The sequence below is a fragment of the Phyllostomus hastatus genome, unplaced genomic scaffold (genome assembly GCF_019186645.2).
Source record: "Phyllostomus hastatus isolate PE091 unplaced genomic scaffold, TTU_PhHast_1.1 phas_scaffold_1674, whole genome shotgun sequence".
NCBI classification, from domain to species: domain Eukaryota; kingdom Metazoa; phylum Chordata; class Mammalia; order Chiroptera; family Phyllostomidae; genus Phyllostomus; species Phyllostomus hastatus.
This window is the reverse complement of record NW_025334011.1, coordinates 19,054,401-19,068,182: the sequence shown is the minus strand read 5'-3', so window position 1 is coordinate 19,068,182 and position 13,782 is coordinate 19,054,401. Positions and strand designations below refer to the sequence as shown.

Sequence of the window (13,782 nt, the reverse complement as noted above, 5' to 3'; positions counted from 1 at the left end):
TGAGAATTTTTGCTGATGAATTCAGTGAGGAGTATGAGAAAACAAGAAAAGTCCAGGGTGATTTTAAGAATTTTGGCTTGTACAACTTAGGACACTGGGGAAGAACAGGATTGGGGGAGTGCATTTTAAGCATTTTAAGTTTGAGATTCCTCTAAAGCATTCAACTGCTGACATTAAATAAGCAGTTAAGAATTCTGAGTTCAGAGTTTAAAGAAGTGGGGGTTGGAGATACAAATTTAGGAATGGCCAGTTTTCAAATCCACAAGGTGGGTTGAAAGTGCCTAGGGACTCAGTGTAGGTGGCCAGAGAAGGGCTCCTAGACTCAGCCCTGGAGCACACCAATATTATAAGGCAAGACGGAAGGAGCATGCTTTGGGAAAGACTGAGAAACAGCAATCAACCAGGTGGGAAGAAAACCAAGAGTACATTTTCACTGAAGACATTTGCAAACAGTTTCTAGAAGAGGAGGGTAATCAGCTCTGTGGAATGCTTCTGAAGGCCTGAGTACCAGGGCCAGGTCATGCATTACCTACAGGTGGCACAGCGCCTAGGACCCACGAGGCTGCAGGGCCCACAAATGTTTTAATTTTTATTAATATTAAATTAGAAGAAAAAATGAATATATAATAATGAATCCATCTTAGATTATATTTTTCTTTATAATAATGTAATCATAAATTATAATTTTTAATATTTTTATGCAAGAAAGGGCTCTGGAAGGTCATGGCATGGCCCTGCTGAGCATTAGATAGGCAGTGTGGGTGTCACTGCTCCCCTTGGTAAGAACAGCCCTGGAGGAGACCTGGGGACAGAAGCCTGTAGGTATGGATTCAGGAAAGAGTTGGAGAGGAAATTGAATGTACAGACAGGAGTCAGCATTTTAAACAAACCTTTAAAAGAATTTTGTACAAGGGTGTAGAAAAATAGGATCATAGTGGGAAGAGATGTGCAGCCAAAGGAAGTTTTTGTTTTATATTGTGTGATGTGGAGCCAAAGGAGGAACGTGTGTGTGAGTGTATGCCTGGGAAAACACATCTTTTAGGAGGTATAACTGAAGGAGCAAAGGCCTTTGGGATAGAAGGGCGTGGGATCATCCCAGTGGGAGGAGTTGGCCTTTGAGGGGAGCCATTTCTTCCAGATGCTTCTGCTTCCACAGTGAAATCAAAGGTCAAGTCATCAGGAGGGAGTGAGGAGATCTGAGAGCATGTGGGAGATGTGAGGAGAGGACAAATGTGCCATAGTTCCTTTTATATTGAGAGAATGGATTATCTGGGGAAATGTAATAGAATTACTGAGGGAGAGAGAATGTAAGAAAATTGAAAATGTTAACAGCAATAGTTATCTTTGGATAGTACAATCAGTTTTTAAATTTTGCTTTATAATTTTTGTTTTCAGAGCTTTTACATTAAAGTACTTTTGCTGCTTTAAAAAGCTATTAAAATAATAGAAAAGAAAGCAACAGCCTTGCTACCCGTTATTTCTTGGCTTGGTTCCTGTTTTCTATAGGAATTTTTCCTGGACCAATTCCAGCTCCTTGTTAAAATTTCCCAAAGACTTAATCTCCAGTGTATGATAGTATCCTGTCATGTATATTATGTTATTTAAACAACTTTATGTATGAATACATTATTTTCCTAATGAATTTACCAACTCTTCACTGCCAGCAATGAGGTCCCATGAAGGTTTTATGCATCAGTGTTCAAAAATGTCTTAGATGTCAACCTTCTTTGTTAACATATGGGTTTTCTCTCACCTCTAATTTACTTTGGCAGAACCTGCTCTATCCTTACAGGCCATGTGGTCCTCAACCTGTGCTTAATCAGGCACTGCTTCATTCCCCCTCTTGCAAATGCATCTCAGTTTTGTTGAGGCCATAAGGTCTGTACTTATAGAACAGAACTTGAGGAGTATGAACAAGGAGGAAATGAGAGAACTCTGCCACTCTTGTTTTCACGCTCATTCCTTACCTTCTCCCCCATGGTAAGTACTCTTTAATGTGTCCCAGTACTACATGGGTAATAGGAAAGACATAGCACTTAATCTTCTGTCAAAAATTAATTCTCAGTTCTGAACAAAATGGTGATGAGTTGCTCTAGAGTTCAAAGAGAGAATCCAGACACTTCTTCAGAGGAAACCGAACTATGCAAGAGGTTTATGAGAAAGACAAGAATTCATTAGACAGAAGGGTCTTCAGCAACAATTCATAAAAGTGAAAGCCATGCCATGTTTCTCCTCCCTCCCTGTAGACACTCCCTGAAGAAGTCCGAGAGGGGAGGCTGTCAAGTAGCTTGCAGTGAGAGCAAGGACAAAGGCAGGAGTGATGTGTGGCAACAACACACATTGTTCCCATTGTTTAATGGGTACTGGGAAAGATAGCCCAGGCTGAGTTTCTAGTCACCACCCTCAGCAGCTGGGACAAGGTGAATCCAGCAGAAAATGTCTGTGTACTGACTACTGAGGGTTAGATGTGGGGACAAGGGTCAATGACAGCAGTGTCGCCCTGAGAACACATCACTCAAGTCAGAAGGGCAGTGTTAGAGAGCCCCAGGGAAAGCATGGTAGTATCTGAAGAATCCATAAATTCACCTCATGGATTTTGATATCTACGTGCTTGTCTAACACCTAAGAAAGAGAGATCCAAGGAGAACCAGCTAATTTTGAAAAGGCCTTTCCTTTCATCTCATTTCCCCTGTTGGCCGTAAAGGAGTCAAGGAGCTAGAAGAGGGTGGAGTAAAAGGACAGACTGCCACTGCTCCAGGTCCTTGAGCCCTAGGTTCAGTCTAAGCTCATAGGAGTGGGGATTACCTTTAAACTAGCTTTAAACCAGAGAAGGCAGAAATCTTCATCTCTTAACTCTGTACTCTAATCCCTAAAAAATACTACTACTCATTAATGCCTGAGATGATGTGGCTTTTTCCTGAGATGTTATCAAGGGTAAGGGAAAAGACCCAATAGAGTGTTTGAAGGCTGTGGTAGGAAATGAAATAAGGCTGTATCCTCTGGGGTCAGCCCATTTATTCAGCTAGTGAACAGTGAAAGCACTAGTGGTGGTAAGAGTAGCAATAATCATCGTAGCAGCGCCAGTAACAGTGGGGATAGACACCATTCACAGAATGCCGACTGGGCGCCAGCTTTCATATCACAGGCTTCAGGTGTGTTATCTCTAATCTTTACTGTAAACCAGCAACGTAGTTCTATCTTCATAAGCACAGTAGGGAACTGAGACTCGCAGAGGTAAATAAATAGGGTTACCACAGGCAAGCATTAAAAAAAAACTTATTTTTTAATGAAGGAAGGAAGCACAATGAAACTGGAAAAAGAAGGGAATGCATTTTCAGAATTCGCCTCTTACTTTCTGTAATCTTGCCCACCTCCTCAGTGTCATAAGGGCTTCCAGGTCCTAATGATTCTGGGCTCTGAGTGGCATTCCAACCACCAGACCTTTGGGGAATAAGGTGATCCTTAATGTTCCACTTTGGCCTCCAGGAGGCTTTTACTGGTGTATGGCAAAACAGTGTTTCCACACTGTTCTACTTCATTCTGTTCCAGAAATGTTACACATGCAGTAAATGTTTGTGCCACATAAATCAATTTCTTGCTTTTGGGCTGGCCTGCAGACATAACCACAGGTACATATAATGTCATCTCCATTGGGAAATGTATTCTGCATCTTAGGTGAAACAATTCACAAGTAGTCTCAACAGTGTCAACCTCAAATGAATATTAGGTTACATGTGAATACCCACATTAATGGTAGGAAGCAATGACATACTAAAAATCAAATATTTGTTCTTCTTAACTTCAGAATGCTTTGTGCAAGTTAGTTCATATGTTCTCCAAGCAGTGGTCTGGGAAGGGTGAGGGGTGCTAGAACGGTGCTGAGTGGCAGGGGAAAGCCAATCTGCAATAATTCACAAAGTAGATTCTCATGAATAAAGTCATGACTGCAATCTTTATTTTCCCTTTCTCTTTATGGCAGCCCTGACAAAGTCAGGAAATAAGGAATGTGAGTATGTATAGTCACTGGTAAAGTCCCAATGGCCCATTCTTTATCTGTCAGCTGGCCTGCTCTCACCATGGCTGGGCTCTCACTAATCATGGTTGAGAACCTTCTGAGGAAGAGCTCCATGTCCATTGAGATAATAGCATTCAGAGGCATCCTTACCTGCTCTTAAGCAATATGACCTGAGCATCATTTACTTAATCTCCACACTTTGATTTGCTCATTTAAAAATTAAGCTATTAAATTACACAATCAATAACTTAAACACTGGAAAATATGATTATTTAAAATGTAGTGTTGGTCTTGACTAGTTTAAAATATTCATTAAATCCACAAACATTTATTGAGTGCTTATTTTGAATTAGACATTATACTCAACAGCAGGGACGCAGAATAATTAAAGCATAATTCCTGCCTTTAAGGAGTTAGAAAGTTAATGTTCAGAAATAAAGCAATTCACTTCTGTGCCAGCAGGAACTTCTTCCAAATTTATTTTTTGCAAAATTCATCTGTCCATTGGGGACTTCACTTACATACAAGCCTGACATCTGGCAGTGTTGATCACATGACTCATAGGTTGATTTTAGGAAGGTAATTGCTGTCTTGAAATTTGTCAGTTTTCTTCCAATGTGAGGCAGAGGACAGAGTGAGATCTTGCTGGATGACCATGTGAATGACCCATGTCAGGGGCCACACCACACAGGCTGGGCCCAGCCATGACTTTGGACTCTATTCTAATAGCCACAAGAGGCCATGGAGGAGCCTAAGCATTGCAATGGAGTCCCTCATACCTGGAGGGATATTGGAAAGGTAACTGGCTGACATACTGGCATCATGAGGGCCTTCCTACCAGTGGTCATAGTACAAGAATTTGCACTGTCATACCCCTCACCATGCTCCTTGGGAACTATTGTTCCTTTCTGCCCTGCTACACAAAGCTGCTTGCTGGCAATGTGGAGGTGGATTGTGCATGGGGAAAGGAATGGGTTGTGGTTGGATAGAGGTGGAAAGACAAGGTGGAAGCTTCACATTAGCTATTCCCAGCAATGTTGATCTCCCTTCAGTTTCTTAAAAGAATCATGCTCCTTACCATCTCACTATCATAACCTGACTCCTCTGTCTGGAACTCTTCCCCCAACAACCCATCCTTTAATTTCTAAGCATCCTTCAACTCTTGACCTTTCAGCTAGCCTTTGGTAAATACTATATACTATATGCTGTATGCTATATGCTGTTTACTATATTCCATGTACTATATGTTATCAACTATGTATATGTGCACTGTATGCTATATACTATATACTATATATGTGTTATATGCTATATACTACATAAGTATATACTATAAACTGTACACTATATACTGTAGCATTTATCACTATTCCTTAGTATACAAGGTCTGTCCAGAAGGTATCTAGCCATGTAATATGAAAAATAGAGATATTTATTTAAGAAGATACAAGATACAAGAAACATTGTACATAGGACAATGAATAATGCCTCAGTCCCCTCCAAAGTGGGCACTTTGGGACCTCACACAGTTCTCCCAGCATCTCTTCCACCATTCAAACCACTCTGCAAAATCGTTTGTTGTAATTGCCATCAGTTGCCCTGTCATATTTTCCTGAATCTCATCAATGGTCTGAAATCTCTTCCCTCAAAGGTGATTTTAGTTTGGGGAAAAGCCAGAAGTTGCAGAGTGCCAAATCTGGGCTGTAGGGGGGCTGAGACAGCTGGGTGATTTGGTGTTTTGCCAAAAAACTCTGCACAATAGGTGATGCATGGGTGGGTGCATTGTGATGAAGTTACCCATAGCTGCAGCCTTCTGAATCATCCAAATAGTTTCCTCGGAGCAATGTTCAAGTTTAATATAAAATTTGATGCAGATTCATTGCTCTTCTTGCTCAGTTATTTTGAATGCAATGGCCACACAATACACATGCTCACTCAGCGGTGTCTACCTACTAATGAGTACAGTGAAGTCGTCATTGTTCATGCATACACTTTCTAGTCCACTGTCCTTGGCTGCCCAGGTTACATCGATGTCACCCAAACCATTCTCGTCACATTAACAATGGCTGGAATTTTCCTGTGCAGATCTCCTATCTTAATGTTTCTGGTTATTTAAGTATCATTTTCCCTAATAAAAAGATTTACCAGGTTATAAACTGTGGCTGCATTGTTTCCTATTATATACCGAGTGCCTCCATAAATATTTCTCAAAGTTTCAATTATGAATGATGATCTTCTGGAATAGATTAAATTTGAGATTTCTGAGGGAAGGTTTATGGATTGATGGAAAATTGGGAAGGAAATAGCTCGGGCAAAACCATAAAATGAGGAGTACATGTCTAACGGGTGGTATCTAAAATCCTGTTTTGCTTTCCATTTTAATCAAGTATGACATGAAATCAACCTTCATGAAACACTGTTGAGAATAGTGATAGGCAGTGGACTTTCACAGGCAAGGCCCTTAAATGGCTCCAGAGACTTATTATGCAAAGGTGACTTTCAAAATCTTCCTGATGAGCAGACAACCGTGCAAAAAAAGGGTTTATTCAATTTATGACATTTTCAATAGTGTGTATTGAGTTTAAAGTATTTTGGCTTTTATATTTGGATTCCTAACCTCAGAATAAAAATTATTTCAAGAAATTTACCTCTTAGATGTAAGGATATATACATTTATCTAAAGGAGATATATATTTATTTATTTATTTATTTATCTCTGTATATACATATATATATAAAAACAATGTTACAAGTCAATAAGAACAAAATTAGGAAAATATTTTAAATTAGTCTTTGTCCTAGCCTTCATAAACAGTTCCAGATACAAGTTAAATAATTTGCAATTCTCCCTATCAGACTTCTTGGATTCCTACTCTCTGCCAATATATCTTTCTCAGACTTTTGAAATATTTAAAATAAATTTTCAATACATCCTTAGAAATTCACTGACAGCTATCAGAGGGGAAGGGGGAAGGGTGACTGGATGAAAGAAGGTGAAGGGATTAGCCAAAGGACATACGTGCATGATCCATGGACACAGATAACAGTGTGGTGATGGCCAGAGGGAAGGGGGATATGGGTGGGGATGCAGTGGGCAAAGGAGGGGAATGGGGATACCTGTAGTAATGTCAACAATAAAACTAAAGTAAAGAAAGTAAAGAAATTCACTGAAGAAGAACTTCACTTTCCATTTGCTTCATGTCTTTGCTCAAAGAAATTAATTCAGAATTTTGTCTTATAATCAAGGTGAGGGCATAAATTCAGGGAATAGACAAATACTTTTAGGACAGAAACTGATTGTTAAACAAGATACTTTGGTATTTTTCTCAGAATGGGTGGATTACACCTCATTACCAATAAATGTCAAGTGTACAATAGGTCGGTATTTCAGGTCGACCTCGGCAGTGACTGTCCAGGACCTTTCTGCCCAGCTCTTGTCACCCTGCTGTGGTGTTTTTCGTATTGTACCTGTGGGGCTGAGGAAAAGCCAGCAATTTAAAAAATGTGAGGTCCTTACTCAAATAAGTGTAGGGAATGATACACACCAAATTTCCCTCTTGGAAATGAACATTAGATTCAAAACTCTAGGACTTCCTACAATGTTTAGGAAATGTTATTCTAAACTGCACTAGTAAAGCATTAGGGAAAAAATCAAGGCATGGAGAACAGATGTAACAGCAGTCCTATGTTTCCACCATCCTCCAATGCTCTGTTCAAGGTCAGTATTGAATATATACTGTGTGAAAGAGAGGAGAAGGATGTTAGTAGCAGTTAAGGAAAAAAAATCAGTTCATGATAAGTCAAGTAAAATATGATGGCAAAAAAGAACTCACAATTTCATCAGTATTTGAAAAGGATGGGTATAGGCTATTGTCCATATTAAAATTGGAGGACATCTCCTCATTGCCTTTTTATTATAGAGTTTATGTCATTTGGTATCTTTCAAAATTATCATTTATCCCTAATCTACTCTTTTTACTTGTAGAAACTTTCCAGTATAGGACTTATTCTAATTTTCTTTATTTTTTATTATTTTTAAATCACTTTATTGAGATATTACTGGCATATAAAAGTCTGTAGATATTTAATGTGTACAGCTTGATGAGTTTGGAGATAAGTATTTATCCCTGAAACTATCACTGTAATCAAGGCTATAAATAAATTCATCATCTCCCAAAGTTTTCTTTCACTCTATTGATTGATTGATTTTTCTTCTGTGGTGAGAGCACTTAACATAAGGTCTGCCCTCCTAACAAAATTTTAAGTGTAAAAGATAGTATGTCATACTATAAGGCCCTGTGTTGTGCAATAGATCTCCAGAAACTTTTTTGAGCTATTTAATAATGGATATTAAATTTATTATAGATGAAAAGTTCACATCACAACTGGATTTTTTAAAAAAGGACTGAGGGTTTTTAAAGATTTTTTAATGCAATCAAGAGAAAGTAATATGAATTGAGAATTTCTTGTATTTGTTTATGTATAAAAGAAGCAATGAAAAAAATCAGTTAGCAATAGAATTTTTTTTCTTTGTGAAATAGAATATCACATTTCCCCAAATTTCTGGATACACCAATTAATATTATGATGTATTTGTATCCTTCTGTTTCCAGGATGTATTTAGCAATAGCTATTGAGTTTGGAGCATTGTCTTAATGACAATATGTCATCATTTTTTATAATGCATTGTTTTTACTGGTATAAGTTACCATATTACTGCTACCAATGGGAATCACTGTCACATAGTGGTTTTAAATTTTCCATACAAATTGGCAATGCAACCATATTAAATATTGTTATCCCTTGAGTAAAATAGCAGCTTCTCTCTGAGACTGATAAATTATATTTTCAGTGATACACTGAACGCATTAAAAACTCATTATACCAGAGTCTTACTTCTTCTAGGACGTTCTGCCCCACTGTCTGTAAGCTTAGCTCTACAGAATTAGATCAGTAAGATTATTTTGTCTGAGAACATATCCTCTTGTCTATAGGTTTCTCTTCTTAATGATTGTAATCAGTAATTTTCTATTGGAAAATAGCCTTTCTGGTATCTTCTTTCAAATGGGAAATAATTATAAAACCTTTTCAGTGGAAATATTTTACTATATTTTAAAAATACTACTATAATTATGAAATAATCCCTAGAGTAATAACTTTTTAGAATCAAAGAGAACCTTAACTAGTCAATGTAATTCCAAAACATGAAAAGTAACCTCCAGGAAGGCAGGACACTCTCCATCTGCTCAGTGCTGTGTCCAGCCTCCAAAACAACATTTGGTCTGAGTCTACTTTTGGATTTATAAATGTAGGAATAAAGGAAATACGGAAAGCACAGTCATATTTTCTAAGCATTCATAGGGATGTAGTAAATGCTGATTCTGGTCCTTTTTCCTTTGAAGGGAGATTAATATGTCTGGCAAAAGAAACAAGATATGTTCTGTATGCTGCCATGGGAAAGTTGAAAAATAGTGTGAAAGTTCAAAGAAACGTATCATCTACTGGGTAGGGATGGAGCTTGCTCAGGTGCAATTTTGGCAGATGTGGTTTAGGCAGGAGAAGAGCTCTCCAGGAAGGGAAAATAGAAATGAGAGCATACAGAAAGGACCTGAAAATAATCAAGGGTAGAAGACCTGACTTTGCCTACCTTAAGGAGAAAACCTGGTAGATAAATTAGTGCTGCAACCCCGAGGGTGGTGACAGGTCATGCGACTTAGGACTGTTTTATTGTTACATTTCATCAAAACTTAGTTCTTTCTCCTGTGATCTTCATCCTAAGCAATAATAGAAAATGGCCTGAGCAGACATGTTTTGCTAATTACCTCAGTGGTAGCGTTTGTAGTGTCGACCCCGCCTCTTCAGACTCCTGTGACGTCATGTTTCCCGGCTCATCATCTCCCCGCTCGAACCTTGGTCCTTGTTCCATCAGTCTTTCCAGTTTTGCAGCATCTACATTTTTAAGGTTGTCTTTTTTTTTTTATTATTAGTTGTGTTCCTTTCCCCACCACAGACTTGATTTTTGACCCACCCCTCCCTTCCATTCTCACTGCCAACACTTAGGTTCCATGTCACCTCACACTTGGATTATTCCAATCACTTCTGGTGCCTCCCTGGGCTCCTTGTCTACTGTCAGTCTATCACCAGGGAGTATAACTCTACCAAATTAAACTAAAACGTGGTTTTATTACTCTCCTGCTTCATTCCACAATAGAAATCAGCCAATTTTTATGGAGAGCTTGTTACGTGCTGCACAGAGCAGCAGGCAGAGGGGCTTATGGCCACAGTGCATCCCCTGCTCTACCGGAACGCCCAGTTTAGGGTTGGTGACGGACTGGGAAACCTAAGTTATACACAATGGGAAAAATTATAAAATGCCTTAAAATGCTTTCTATTATTTTAATACTTTCACATAAACTTATTTATTTTAACCTTAATGATAAAGTTCTCATGCCATTTTAAAATAAATCCATTATTCTATTTACTTAAAAGTATTTATTTTACCTACACTGGAAAATAATGTTATGTTTTAAAATTTGAAAGATCAATAAATTTTTTTCTGTTTTAATTTTTGAAAGCAATTGTGTTGAGATCCAGAGAAAATATTTTGCTTGAACCATAGATGTTCTCCAAGTAAAATAGACACATTTATGAACTAATATTTGGGTTAGTTTAGTTCAAAAGCTAAACCAAAAATGTCAATGTGAAACATTTGTTTTGTCAATAAACATTGTAAAGAATCACTCTGTGGTCATTACAGGAAAGACATATTTACTTCATTTTAAAACCAATTAGGAATGACCCAAATACTGGTCTTATCAGCTAAAACTGACTGTTAAAACTCGAGATGTAAGCCAGTAGTAACCACAAAGAAAATACCTATAAAAGATACATAAAAGAAAAAGAGGAATCAAAGTTTATCATTACAAAAAAAAACAATGAAATATAAAGGGAGACAAAAAGAGAGGAAAATAGGAATAAAGGAGCTACAAGACAGAAAACAACCAACAAAATCACAGCGCTAAGTCCTTCCCTCACAATTACTTTAAATGTAAATGGATTAACCTCCCTAATCAGAAGACTTGGTGCTGAATGGATAAAAAAATCAAACAAAACAAAAGAAGATTGCACCATCTGCTATCTGTATGAAACTCACCTTAGACTTGAGGACACACATGGGCTCACAGTGCAGAAATGGGAGATACTCTGTGCAAATGGTCACCAGAGGAGAACAGGGCGGCTGTACTTGTGTCAGACAAAGTAGACTCGTGATGTAAGTGTAGCCTGTCACAAGAGACAAAGAATATTATGTAGTGGTAAAAGAATCAATTCATCAGGAAAATATAACAATTTTAAATATATGTGCCCATAAATATGTAAACCAAACAAAGACAAACTGAGGGGAGAAATAGACAGGAAGAAATCATAGTAGAGGATTTCAATATTCCACTTTCATAATGGATACAACATCCAGACAAAATCAATACAGGAACAGGGGACTTGAATAACAACTTGAATAGGCCAAATGAAGCTAATAGACATATGCATGATATTTCATCCAACAACCCCAGAAAACATGTTCTCCTCAAGCCCATATGGAACAGTCCCCAGGAATGGTTACGGGTTAGACTAGAAAGCAAGTCTTAACAAATTTTAGAAGACTGATATCAGACATCTTTTCTGAACACAATGGTATGAAACCAGAAAATTAATAGTAAAGGAAAACTGGAAAATTTACACATATATGAAGTTTAAACAGCATACCGTTAATCATCCAGTGGTTCAAAGAAGTGTTCTTTCCACAATTAAAACAAACCAAAAAAGGGATGAATGACCTCATTTTGGGGGAAGGGGGTAAACTTTGAATAAGAAACATTCCCCTTTCTTATAACAAAATTAATTTTCCCAGAGGACAATTATTTTGGGAAGCAGTTGATATCTAGAAAGTTCACATTTCCTAATGCGATTATCACTTGAATTCTATTTCAGTATCTCATAGAATCTTTCAGTTACTGAACAAAATAGAGATATTAAGTGGTTCACTTATGAAAATGAAACATTTCTAATTTCCTTTTTGTATTCACTCTGTACCTAGCCTCACTTTGGATTTTAAATTGCTCCTTTCCTCACTGTATAGTCTTTATTACTCTTTTCCTGAAAAAGAAATCGTCCTCTGCATTTCAACTGCACGTTTTTTCTCCCCATTACCCTCCTCTTCAGTGAGAGAATGTTCAGTGGGGACCTTGTGTGACTTTTCTTTTCTCTTGTAGGCTGTCTTATTTGTTTTCTAGACTAGGTTGGGATCCCTCAAAAAAGACTTCTGTCACATTATTTTTATAACATTTCTACAGTTGTGTTTTTTAGATTTTGAAGTATAATATTTTTATTGCTTTGTGTATGTTTAACTTTATGTCAACATTTAAACTCTCTTATTTTAATCCAAAGAGAGTCTGTGTCAAAGTTGGAAAGAAAATCTGTCTCATGGAATATATTTGCTATCACTCCTTATATAATATTTGTGAACTTCTGATACTACAGACAAATGCATTGTCAGCAGGGAAATACATGCTAAATATAAAGGCTCTACTTAAGGTTTAGACCACAGAAGAAGATAGGTCAAAATAGCATAAGTGACCCTTGAAGTGATTCTTTTAGTTCCTCCAAGAGTAGCTTATCTATGCATGTTCATGGTCCTCACCTTATCTGAGATAGAGACATAAATCCAGTTTTATGATGAAGTTAGCAGGTAATCCCTTGCATTTTCAGGCCTTGAAATGCTGCTTATCCATGGAAGGAATACGATTATAGCCAGATCCCCAGGGGTCCCAAGGGCTTAATGCAAATGCAACTGACTCAACAAGGAAGCTTCAGTGACGGAAAACCATCACATGACCCCTTTTATACCTGAAGTTGCCTATGAGTGACAGGAATTGAATTAAATTGTTTGCATACTTTTATTCTGAAACTAGTCTGTAAGCCTAGATTTAGCTTTTTCTCCACCAGTTGCTTCACTTTAGTAAATGGCACTATCATCCTCCATTTCACTCCTTCCGCAGCACCCCACCTTATATTAATGAACTGTCTGGGCATTGATGCTACTTCTGAAAAACCTTTCGACGTGTCTACTTCTGTCTCTCACTCCTAGTTCAGAGCCTGTTCCACCTTTCCACAGATTGTTGTAATAGACAGTAAACTGTTCACCCTATTGCAAGTATGATTCTTCCTTATTCATCGTCTATACTCTGCCTAAACAAACTCTTAAAACTTTAAATATATCAACTGTATAAAAAAACAGGAATATAGAAACTACCATTGAACCCGGTTTAAGGGGTTGGTGCAGAAATAGACCCAGTTGAATTTTGCTATGTACCCATTCTTCATTCTCCTACTCTGGAAATATACAGTCTCCTAATCTGGTCATATTAAGTCTCTGCTTCAGCACTTCAATGCATTCTGCTTGTCTTTGAAAAAAAATCCCCAAGCCTTGGCTGGTGCTGCCATGGTTCCCCATGGTCTGACCCCTGAGGGTTGCTGTCCAGCCTCGTCATGTGCCATTCTCTGTGAAGCCCAGAGAATATCCTTCTCCTCCCTCTAACCTTGGTGCCTAGTGCAATCCCTCAAACACAACTTGCATTCAGTAATTGCTTGCAAATTGGAAGGGTACATGAATGATTGTCAGATAGTATTAGGGCACAAACGTGAAAAAGTCACAGCTTGTCCTACAGCGCTAGGACTCTAGCACTGTCCTAGAGTCTCTGACTGGTGATAAG

At 38.0% G+C, this 13,782-nt stretch overlaps 1 protein-coding gene across 1 annotated transcript in view; it reads left to right on the top strand.

The window, feature by feature from the left end:
- The window catches only part of PLXDC2 (plexin domain containing 2), a 408,905-nt gene that overhangs the window by 259,886 nt on the left and 135,237 nt on the right, over window positions 1-13,782 (top strand). The gene's annotated exons all lie outside the window — the stretch shown is intronic.